Source organism: Nuphar pumila, chromosome 5, assembly GCF_984573655.1.
Source record: "Nuphar pumila chromosome 5, dmNupPumi1.hap1.1, whole genome shotgun sequence".
Taxonomy (NCBI): domain Eukaryota; kingdom Viridiplantae; phylum Streptophyta; class Magnoliopsida; order Nymphaeales; family Nymphaeaceae; genus Nuphar; species Nuphar pumila.
Genome location: NC_143253.1, coordinates 18,110,655 through 18,124,044, shown reverse-complemented (window position 1 = coordinate 18,124,044; position 13,390 = coordinate 18,110,655).

The window sequence follows — 13,390 nt, the reverse complement described above, 5'->3', positions numbered from 1 at the left end:
GGGTATATCAACCTGCAAAAACAGATTGTAAATTAGAAGCAATAGACATACCCTTAATTGCCAATAACAGAGGCCAAGGAATGGCATACAGCGTCGAAACAGGGTTCTGCACCATTGTATATCGCTTCAATGTACTTCATTACAAATACGCCGTAATCAACGCCATTATCTTGTAAAGGAGCATGGTATGCCGTGCGATAGATCCACTCGCTGACATCGACTCCCAAAATGGCTATGAGGAAACCGATCTGAGAATAATGCGACCGAAAGTAAATTCATGACCCCAGTACACTACACGATACTCATATAGATGGAATCTTACGAGATGAGAAATGTCTAGCCGTAAACCACTGTCAACTTCCAACGAATTGTAACACCATAGTTGTTTTTCGCGTAAATCCATCACATATAAGACCCAATGCTTTTCAGACTGCCAGAGTGTAGGAATCAGTATCTGCAAATAGATCGAAAAAATGTTGTTACCACTGTCACGCTGTAATATTGCACTGTAGGTTTGTTTGCTTACCTTTTCACTTGTCATAAGGTCTCTACAGTGATTACTGTTAACCCAATAAGGTTTGCCGTCTTGAAATCCACTGGAGTATGGCAAACGGCGTAATATAGTCTGCAAACCGAAAGAAACATTGCTAACACCAACGTTAACATACGAATCAATTGGACTAAATCAATAATGAAAAGCAACATAAAATACAACCGATATACCATGAAATATGGGCTGACGACGCTCACAGTCTGGCTTGGTGCGCTGCTTTTAATATAATTTACGAAATCGGATATAGTCTGTTTGCAGCAAATATGGTGTTGTATTGATCATACGTACACATGGCTTACGTTTATAGACAACTACTACTAGTTTTATACTAACAAAATTACTGATCATGTTGCATTATGCGAATTCACTGCACATTCGGTTGATGTCCTCCAGGAGTGATTGACTAAGTTTTCGCCCAACTTCGTCGGTGGATGTTCGACTGAAATGAATGCGGACATTGCAACGACCGATATTTAAATTACATTATATAGTACACAAAAACAAATCGCAAAAAACGCATGAAAGAAACGGATTTTGCTGAACATGTAGACTATGTGTAGACAATATACCCATGATTCGCCATTGTTGGTCGTGTAGCTGTCTTCGTCTGCCTCACCGACTATAATTTTCTATGTTCGAGGGCGGATCTCCAGGTTTATGAAAGAATCGTCGGTTTGGTTGTTGCTGGTTCACGAAGTAGAAGACAAACACACCTTCCAGTGCTTGTGCGACTATTTATGACCTAAAAGATGTACTGCTCAACCAACATGATCAATGAATACTGTACGACAACTCAAACATTTATGGGTATCCGTTGGAAAATACACATTGAGTAGCCTTTTATTTATAATATATGGATACAACTTTTCACAAGATAACAATAATGATTTCAAAAGGAAAGTGGAGGTGTCGGGAACGCGAAAGATTTGCTGGAGAAGAAGTTGACTGGAGGTGTATGGCGATTTGTGGTTATCGTTGAATAGCGATCTGTGGCATCGCAGCGATGCCACATATCGCTATTCAACGATAACCACAAATCGCCATACAGTGATGTCATCATTCGCCTTCCTGCAGAAGCAAAAACCCGCTATCTATCGATTTGAACAAATTCAACCACGAACCGCAAGTCGTCAATGACAAACGACTATAAACTCTCAAAAAATTCGGCATTGTGGAGATCGGGTCATGCAAAGAGGCATGACAACTAAGTTAATAGCCCACACGAGATTCCTGTGTCCCAAACCTATCTGTCGACTGCATCGTAGCCTGTCATGAAAGAGAAAATATTAGACACTGAATTATGTTTCACAAGAAATGCGTACCTCCTCGCAACATCGATTACATACCAAAAGCCTTGTAAAACTGTAGCGATCGTTGCCGGAAATCTGGTCGAGAGGAATGTAGGTTTGAACGTTTGCCGGTACTTCTGTAGGGTATTGCTGCATGATGGACATTACACGAGTTAGCTATTTGACAAGCTTCACACAATGGGAAGCAATATAACGTTTTACATACCTGTTCATTCGAAGGGCTTTGTTGTTTTTTATTACAGGTTGGTTGTTTCTTAGTCCTTTTCTTGCCAACCAATTCTAGTGCACCCTTTGCCCTCCGACGACTGCGATCAGAGGCAGGTTTTCTTTTGATACCCTGCGCTTCATGAATATGTCCATCATAATCAACAACGTTCACTACTGACTTATTGAAGATAATGTTTACGCTTCGGCGCAACTTCTCGGGAGTGTCAAGCGAGACATGATTTTGACCTACGTTGTTCGATCCCATTATCTTCGGCTGGTATTCATTCGCTGCAACAGACTTAATGTGAATTAACTCCACGTTTTCAAGTAACTCCGTTGCAGCTTTTCTCGCACATGCATAGCCTTCTTCGCTTCTCGATGCCAAATCAGCAACATGCATGAATGACCTACACAGTTGTTGGTAACGGGAGGCTATGTGGCACTTCTCGTCAACACCAGATTTACTCGCATTGTCCATAACGAGCATTTCAATCTTCGCGCGTCTCGTCCATCTTCGCATTACGTAAGACTCAGGTATTTCTTGTATCTTCTCTTGATTGAGTGCCTTTAATGCATGACAGCATAGGATACCTTTGAATTCATACATTTTGCACGAACATTCTACCCTTCCGTTGTCGACATTGTACATGACATGCGCTTCTTGCCTTTCCTGATGCTTTTCGCCCTGACAAAAAATATGGTATTTGTGCATATTCTCGGTTTGCACCAGTTCTTCTATTTTGCAATTCATGACATGCAACACCTCTTTCTTGATCCATTCAAATACAGTTAGTGTATACAGAGCTGCAAGTCGCATCAATATTTTCATGCCAAAAGTTAGAGGTCATGTATTGAAGCATTTCACGTCTTGTTCAAGCTCATTTTGTCTTAGACCGTCTACAAATAATTCATATTGTTCCATGAAATGAAACATTGTTAAACATGAATACAGGGTTTTCTTCAGCGTGGCATGCATAGATTCGGCTCTTTGTGTGCTTATCATACCTGCACAAAAGTATTATCTTCCATATGCCAATGCCCACTTCTCTTTTTCTGCATATAAATTTTGTAACCACAGACAGTCAGCAAGGTCATATGTCTTAATCATTTTGTCCCAATCTGACTTAAAGGTGACCTCGTCTACGCTATGAAGTACACACCTTGTAAAATGTTTGTCAAACCCTGTATTCTGATTAAATATGTGTCCTATGTTCTTTGCTGCATTTTGAAAGATATGCCACAAACACAGGCGATGATGTGCATCTGGCCACACATGAAGCACTGCAACCGCAATTGCGTGATCACCATCTGTAAGTACAGTTTCAGGATGCTTCCCGTTCATTGCCTGTGTAAATACTCTGAACAACCACTCAAAGGTTTCCTTGGTCTGGTCATACACAAAATCACCGCCTAATATACAACTCTGTGCGTGATGGTTCACTCCCACAAACTGCGCAAATGGCCACTGTTCAGTGTTAATCTTTACTGTAGTATCAAACACAAGCACATCATTGAAGCATTCATAATCTAATCTAGACCTTGAATCTGACCAAAACATATTCACGGCATATCCATCTGCGTCCACTTGCATTGCACTAAAGAAACCATGTTCATTACTTGATTTATTCTGTAAGTAACGAACCAAACAACATATTTCTCCGTTTTTCATGTTATCTGTCATCTTCCTGCTCAAGTGGTTTCTAAGATCCAAAGGTGTGAATGGCACATTTTCGCGACCACCATCAATGTGGGTAAACAAATTGTATGTCTTCCTTGGTGCAATGCCGGCGCTATCGGCTATTTCAGCCATTGCAGCATGAGCTACAGTTACTTTACGATGTGACCTTAGCATAGGAGTCATAAATGATGCAGATAAATCATGATTATGATCACTGATTAAAGTACGCACGACAAATTTCCCATTCGGATGTCTTCTCAAAACCAATCTCGCCTGACATCCACATCTTGATTCTGGCGTGCTCCTAGTTGGATTTCCCATTGATTTCTTCCAACCTTGCTTGGAACAGGCATATGTCTTTCTAACCAAGACACTCTGTGCATTTTTTGACCAAGAAAACCTTCTCACACTGAAGCCAACTTTTAAGGCATAATCATTGTAAAATTTATATGCATCTTCTTCGTTATTAAAATGCATTCCTTCTACAGGAACATAGTCAAGTGCAATTCCATGTACATTCCCAGTTCCTACGGTTTTATTAAGTGTACTGACATCAAAATCAGGATCATTATTGAATTGCATTTCTTCTCCTGGAACATTGAAATCAGGTGTACTTCCGTGTACATTCCCGGTGCATACACTTTTATTATGTGCGCTGTCATGGTAGTCTACCTCATCATTGAATTGCATTTCTTCCACTGGAACATTCAAGTCAATAGTGGGTCTAATGCCTGCACCCTTCTTTTCATGTGCATCGTCAGTGCAGATGTTCAATTCTTCAGTTGGGTCATAAGTATAGATATTCAATTCTCCAGATCTTTCTATTGATTGAGCTACATCGTCTTTATTACAACCTGATGATAAGCTCAATAATGTTTTAAGCAATATATCAATTTGTGTTTGCAGTAACATGGCAAACAAGTCGATATTATCTCACAAAAATGAGAGTCTGTTACTAATACAGCGGTTTGAGATACAATGCATATGATGAGTGAATGTAGGATACCTGATGTGGTAGAGGCCCTTCCTAGCATCTGCAAACAAGCATTCCTGTCAACAGGTCCCAGCGTCTTACAAATATCGATAAGTTTCCAACCTTCGTAAGAACAAGATCTACCTGCAATAACCAAACAACGCCTTAATGACACACAAGACGACATGCCTTCTTCATTGATAGCATGATGCTGGGAAGCTACTCACGCCGCCTTGATGGAACTGGTTGGAATGTTTGTGCATCATTGTTTTCTTCCTTAATGCCTAACAACAACGACAAATAAAAGAAGACAGTGGAATGTTTTGTAAGCAATATATCAATTTCCGTTAGCAAGCGGCATAGGTTTACTACGATTTAATCAGGATGCATATAAGAACGGATACCACTAGGGTTACGCAAGTCAAAGCAACGATTTAATGAATGAAAGTATCAAAGAAAGTGCGGTTTGATGTTTGCTTATGCTGAGCATCGACGTGTCGCTTACCATGCCAATAAAATAAACATGTCGTACATGTGTGTTGACGATAACGCTCTCATAATATCCACGAGGCTCTAAAGCGAGTTCAATAGAAGTCGCTGAGAGAGCAACGATATGCATGCAAAAATCTCCCCGCCATGCGTGTCAAGATGTGTTTCTGCACCCAAACGTTTTCAAAGTCTGGGTACAAATATCTTACAAATACATATTACAAAACATATAATATCTTACAAAACGATATGTATAGCGATTTGTCAGATATTGAAAATCGATACGGCAGTTCAGTATTTATAACTTATAACTCGACGATACAAAAACATACTATCTAAAAGGTCGATAAATATATCGCACAATAAATTACAAATCGATAAGGAAGAACTTGAACATAATAGCAAACAAATCGATATTAACTAACAAAAATGTATCTCACAAAAACGAGAGTCTGTTACTAATACAGCGGTTTGAGATACAATGCATATGATGAGTGACTGTAGGATACCTGATAGGGTAGAGGCCCTTCCTAGCATCTGCAAACAAGCGTTCTTGTCAACAGGTCCCAGCGTCTTACAAATATCGATAAGTTTCCAACCTTCATAATAACAAGATCTACCTGCAATAACCAAACAATGCCTTAATGGCACACAAGACGACATGCCTTCTTCATCGATAGCATGATGAGATGAAAAGCTACTCACGGTGCCTTAATGGCACTGGTTGGAATGTTTGTGAATCATTGCTTTCTTCCATGATGCCCAACGACAACAGAAATGAAGAGAAGACAATGGAATGTTTTGTAACACAAGGCAGGCACGAGAAGGCGACAGTGTGTTGTACAACAGGATAAAAAACAAAGCGGAAAGCTCGACTGGAGACGAAGGCAAAGTTTGCGTTGATAATGGGAGCACTGTTACAGCAGATGGCGCAGGCGAACGTCTCCACTTTAAATGGTTAACATCAAACTTTCTGGAAGGAGGACTTTTTTGTCCTTTTCCCCACCTGTCGTTTCACAACTTTTGAATGGAGGATATTTTTGTCATTTCCTCGAACCGTCATTTCAGGGCAAGAAAAGCAAGTAAGGGCGATTAAGTCTTTGCAACAGCACCAGAGTCCGATGCAAAGTTATGTCAACATACACGGGAATACGAGCCCCATGTGCATGAATACGTGGCACTCATTCGATCCCCTGAACACGAACGTGGGATTCAGTGAATCATCGGGGGCGAACATACACAACCCTCCCCCAACTATAAGATGAAATGTTGACATTCCATCTTTATTGTTAACATAATTCCCCCCCAAGTTGGAGCATGTGACCAAAAATTTGAACTGATGTTTTCCAACGACTTTGGTCAAGATGCTGGCCCTTTGATGATTGCACAGAACAAACTTAGTGCATAGAAATGATAATCCAGCTCGATATGTTTACTTCGCTCATGAAAAACTGGGTTGGCTGTTATGCGTAAGGCTGATTGATTATCACAATATAAGTGAGCAGGCCGTGGATGAAGAAAACCAAGATCATTGAGGAGATACTTCAATCATGTGATATCACTTGCTACAGCTGCTATTCTGCTTCTGCGAAAGAGTGTGATGTAGTTGCCTGCCTTTTAGTTTTTCAAGAAATTGGGCTTTGTCAAAGAAAACTACAAAAAAAAGTGGTGAATCGTCTGGTGAGTGGACAATTGGCCCAATCTAAGTCTGAGTAACATGAAAATATATAGGATAGTACTTCTTAAGCTTGGTAAGATTCCTTGCCCAGATGTGTTCTTCAGATAACATAAGAGTTTTATAACCGTCTCTCAATGGGGCTGACGAAGTTCATGCATAAACTGGTTTCCCCTTGGTGGCATATCCCAAAGGAACTTTCATGTAAATTTACCCATCCAAGTCTTCATGTAGAAAAGCATTATTGACATCAAGTTGATATAGGTGTCAATTAAGAATGAAAGCGAGAGCAAGTAGACATCGCATGGTAACCAGTTTCATAATAGGGGAAAAAGTGTCATGATAGTCTATTCCCTCTTACAAGGTGTAACACTTAGCAACCATATGTGCCTTATACCTTTCAATGAATCCGTCAGAACGGTATTTGATTTTGTATACCCATTTTGAACTAATCAGCTTTTTTAGAAATAACATCCATGTGTTGTTCTTCTCTAAGGTATATAATAACCTATAGTTGACATGTCTCTCAAGAGTCATAGATACCTCTAGCCCTCCTTTTGAATACAACATATTATAACATGCCAAAATCAAATAAGAATATGATTGTAATAAACATGTATATTGAATATTTAATAATATTATAACATGCAATATTTAAATTGAAAAATATTTAATTTGCACAAAAGCAATGCCGAACATTTAACACAATGATAACATTAAACAATTAACATAAGTGCTGACTTGTGCAAATGCATACCTAAATATTAGGAGACAATTTCAAGTCCAACCAATTAGATATTCTGGATCCATACTTACGAACACAATTGTGTTTTTAAGGACTATCATAAAGTCCAATGCCCTCACACGCATGTTTGTAGTAATCTCGTCATTATTGGACATTTCTTTCAATATAGCATTACATTGTTTTATCAAAGTGCAAGGAGATTCATCGCTAATAATCTTCACATTCTCAAAAATGTTGCCTAGCATTTTCATGATTTGATCATCACTGTGGACTTTATGCTTTTTTTTATTTGAAAGGATGTTGGAAGCTCATTAAAAGCCGCTAGGTTGTGGGTTACTCATGGGTGTCTCATCACCTAGAGCTTGTAATGATGAATTTAGTTTCTCTAGGTCGAGATCGATTCTCCAGGTCGAGATCGATGAGAGATGCTAGTGGTGGTTTACTTCTGATTGGATAAACCTATAATTGCTTGTAGCAGTTGATTCTCCATAAATTTTTACAGCATGTTTAAATATCATCATTTTTTTGGATTTTGATCATTCTTCAATTTTGAGTTTTTTTTAATACACTCAATCCATATTTTTATATTTGCCATAGGCATCATCAGTTTTGTGTCCCATCGAAATCTTGATGTGTTTAAGATTTTGTTCATTCCGGGCAAGTTGGGCTTGACACACTTCAATTTGTTGTTTATTTTTTTTAAGGTAAATTTAACTCAAAACTTCTCCTTTATTTAACTCTTCACCACTCTCAATGTCTTCTCTTTTAATCCCCTAAACATTTCATTTTAGGCATTCTAGTCTCAGTTGTCATATCCTTTCTCTACTTATCATATCTCATGGACGTTTGACAATCATGTGGCTCTTCGTTGGAGGAGATGGAAACAAGAAAAGCAAAATGTTCTTTAAAAAATTGAGAGAATGAGAGGCAATGACTGAAGGAGTGACATATTCCATTCATCTTAGATGACATGGGGTGGGCATAGAGTACAACATAGGAACATTGATAATCTTCAAGTATATTGGTTGAGTCCTGTTTCAGGTGGATCTTCTGAGCTTGTTTTGGTTTTGAGAAGAAGGAATTGACTCATTATTCAGAATTGGTTTAATCTCAAATTGAGCTTGCTCAAGTAACCCGAGTTGTTTTGTTGAAGGAGAATTGTTGGAATGTGGTTTTGGTTCATTGGGCCAATCTTGGATATCAATCTCATGGTTTTAAATAATCGAATTTGGGAGAATACGATTGATTTTGAGGAGATTCATTCAAGTAAGATTTGAAAGGAAAATCATCCTCATGAAAAATCACATCATGTCTAACAAATGTGGAGTTGTTTTCAAGATCAAAGACTTTATATCCTTTTTGTCCAAAAAAATATCCAAGAAAAATGCATTTGCGAGAACGAGAATCAAAGTTGTGCTTATAATGAATAGTATGAGCATAACATAAGTATAAAAAAACTTTCAAATGCTTATATCCAGGCGTAAAATTATAAATCCCTTCATGGGGACTCTTATTATCCAAAATTTTAAAAGGAAACTTATTTATTAAATGGGCAGTAATAAGAATGCATTTTCCCCAAAACTTTATAGGTAAATTAATTTACTTGAAATCGTAAGGCTCTTGCGATTTCAAGCAAATGCCTATACTTTCTCTCTACTACACTTGCGGTGTAGCTACCCAACTGTGTTGGCAAAGAATATCATTCTCACCTAAATAATTTTGAAAAAAAAAATTATGTCCGGTTGTCGAATCTAACAATTTTGACAACTCCTTGAAATTGAGTTTTAATCATGACAATAAAACTTTGTAAAAATTTTTTAGCTTGAGACTTGAACCTCATTAAATAAATCCATGTTGATAGTGAAAAATCATCCACAATGGTTAAAAAATGAGCCCCATAGAAAATGTTACAAGCTGTTACACTCAAATGTCTACGTAACACACGGATCGACTAAAGCTGACCAGTCATCTATCCGAACCGATTATATATTTGCTTTAGCTGACTCGAAAGTTATCCAAAACAGATCCCACATTTTTCTTTACAGGCTGACCTTATCTCCTGGCATTGCTAATCACCATTTCATTTGAAGAGAGGGAGACAAAGGAGTATATGAAAAAGTGGAAGGGATGGAAAAAAAGTAGGGATTCAAAAGGGAGTTTAAATAGCTTTTATCTTGGCCGTTGGATCCAAATTACATCAAACGGCCAGCAGAGATACGTTTTTTTCTTAAGCAAGTAACCATCCAGCAGCTACCACTTTCTCTCTTTTATATATATATATATATATAGCTCAGCTGTGGACCACAAGCCGCCCTCCATTGAGGAAGTAGTGGCTGTGCACTGTGCATGTATCAGGTTTTGTGATGGGGAACGGTACGGTCTGCATGGTCCAGACTCCACACTTGAATGTCCGGCATGCACAGGACGCTATCATGCCAAGCCATACAGTGGTACCACATGGACAATGTTAAAAGTTGAAACGTGGCAGCACATCCTGTGGGACCCACTCAATTCAATGTGCGAGAGAGAGAGAGAGTGAGTGAGGGATCAAAAAATAAGGCACATTAAAGGTCACCCTTGTTAAAGCCAATGTTAGATTGACACCTTTTGATTATGCACACGAGACACGAACGTGCAAATTTTTAAGATTAGGATATGATAGCATTTATTTTTTAATTGATAAAAAAATGTTTTAATATTTAAAATGTACAAAATATATAAAAAAACACGTTTATTAGAAATTACGATAAAACTACTAAAAGAATCAAGAAATGATATTTGAAAATAATCATAGCGTGTCATTTGACGTGTCCACGTGTCATGTTCTTTCCCTAACCCCAAAAGAGTTTATTTTGAAAGATTCTATACACAAAGAGTTAATTGGGTGCATACAAACAACACATGTTGGATGCATCCACTTATCAAAAGAAATAAATTGGGACATTGGAACTTTGTCCCATAATGCATTGTCCCAACTTACTTCACTTTTTGTGGACAGGTGGGCACATTAGACGTCCCTTTAGTAGGGCGTTTGAGAGCTTTCAATATCAGACCCAAGGATCTAATGTAGCACTGCAGATAATCTCATCTGAGAATAGAGGAAAGGAATCCGTTGTCAAATCCTTGGATTTCAAATCCAAGGAATTTTCTCTCATTTGAGATACGAGGCCTTCAAACAAGGCCTTAGGTGCCTTGGAAAAAGTTTTATTATAATGTATGATGATTTGATCAAATGTAACCTGTAATTTTTTCTGGTATGTGATTATTATCTCTTACAGTAACGCTTTCCTGGTATTGTCATTTAGCCTTTTTTTTTGCTGCAAAACTTTTCTTGGTATTGTCAAAATCTTTTTCCATTTTCTCGAGTAAAGATGTTTCGCGTTTGTGATATTCCTTTGAGGGGTGTATTATGAGATCTCACCTATTTTGGCAATATTGAAAGTGTTGAACTCTAGGTCCTAGGAGCCTAAGTGTCAAAATCTTCTTAGTTTTTAAGTTTGCTTTTGTCTGTCATGGACCTTTTTTTTTTTTTTTGGATTTATAACCCGAAAAAACCGCACCGGCACGAAGACCTGATCACGCTAGCCAAGCCTGTCATTTCTACGGTCGCCGTGTCGACAGCATAAAACTCCAAAGCTAGGACCCCTGCCTCCCAGGCCTATGCTATGATGGACCATTTTACTCCCATCACTGGTGTCAATAATGGTGCAGTTTAAAATGCTGTGATGGATCCACCATGGTGAGGGCTAGCTTATTTGGCCTTGACTTGTTTCGGGCTAGGGTCAGTCAAAATGTGGCTCGGCTAAAAGAAAAACTAGTTTCAAAACTCGTGAAATACAAGTTGAACATGGAGAGAGCATTTGACTCAGCTTGGCTTGTATAAGCTCGTTAGCTAGTAATAAATGTATTTTATATACATTTTATATCATAAAGTTTAGATGGTTAGGAGTTTTTGGGTTACAAACAAGAAATCTACACTTGAAATCCTATTGCTTATTATAGCTTTGAAACAATGTAATTATTTCGTAAATCGAATCAGTTTGACCATGGCTCAATAGGTTAATAATCCAAATCGTATTATTAATTTTGAAAAATGTATTTTTTACAACGAGCCAGCTCGAGCTCAACTCGATTGATTTTTGGCTGGCCATGAGTTTGAGCTTGGCTGTGCTCGCCACAAGAAAGAGCAGAGGTTGAATACCCTTTATTCAGTTCGCTTGGGTCATTCACCAGCCCATGTACTTAGAAACCAAACAGGTTTTGGTGGTTAGCTTGAAACAAGTTGACGGGATGTCACAAGTTTGAAACCAAGTTTGGTTTCTAAGTACATAGGCAAGCCAATGTGCGTAGGGATGGCATTAGACCAGGGCAGGGGCGGGGGACAAGGTCTCCATCCCCGCCCCGTCTCAAAATTCTGCCCTCCATCCCTGCACGGGTTTTGATTTTAACCTCTATCCCCGCCTTCATCTCCGTTTCATGTCCTCCATCCCCGATCCAAACGGGGTGAGGCGAGGTGGGGATTGAAACGGAGATGGGGTGGGAGAAAGCGTTTTGGTAGTACCCACATTGTTTTGGGTTTCACACTTTATGGTTCAAGTCATTGGCTCAGCTTAGTCCGGCTTGTTGGGACTTTGGTCAAACTTCTTATTCGAGTCCGATGTACATTATTTTTGCACATAGATCTTAAAATAGAATCAGAATATGCAGTAAAAATGGATTTAGGCTTATATGATTGGACTTTGGACTCAGATTCAAATCAATATTTTATGTTAGATCTATATATGTTCAGACTTCATATCCAGATAAAATCCAATCAGTTTGTATTTTACATGTAAAATACAAGTGTTCAACCTATTTCTTACTTGATCTGATAGTACCATATAGAATTGGGAGTCAGGACTCAAATCTACATCGTCTGATTCATTTTGGATTTTGAACTGGATCCAGACTCACCACCAAATACTAATTAAGATTAGAACCCAAATCAACCATGATCCAATCAAAGGTCTAAAACACAGAAATGGGCATAAGAGTCACCATAACATGATTCCACCAAAACGCAGCCCAAGCTAATATAAAGCAAGCTGGGCCCACTAGGTTCCACATATAAGGTCCAAACCTAGCTCAAAGTGGTCCCCTCCACATGGATTTCGCCCGGCCCACATGCACTGAGCATAGAGGTCGGCTGTGGACTACACGAAAGCAGTTTCTTCTTTTTGTGAGTGTTCAGTGGATGATTCCTATGGTCTAGTGCGTGCTCCAACACAAAGTTCTACAAGACCAAAAAATACAAATTTGCCAGTGGACCCACTTAGACTAGACTCGTGGTCGAATAAGATAGCTGGATAACAAGGTTACACTATCATAACCAAAGGGTCTCGGGTTCGAGTTCGAATCCTAGCTTGCCTGTCAACAAAAAAACATGTGAGATCTTTACAATCAAGAGTAGAAATAATCTTTTGATGATGGTGTAACTGCAATTTTTTGAAATTATTAAATAAAAAATATAGTTTTTCAATACTTAAAGTCAATGTGGAATTTAAATTTACATGTTAAATTATCATTTGAGTAGAGTTTGACAATTTGTTGGATGCAAAGTTAAAATAGACTTGAATTTCGCTTAGAATTTAAATATAGCTTAATTAATGGATTTGGGATGAATCTCAAGCTGAAAAATTATTTTGAATTGGGTATTGATTTTAAACAGGATTTAATCGAGATTTAAGTTGAGTTTGATTTGGATCTAATTTTTTAGTTTAT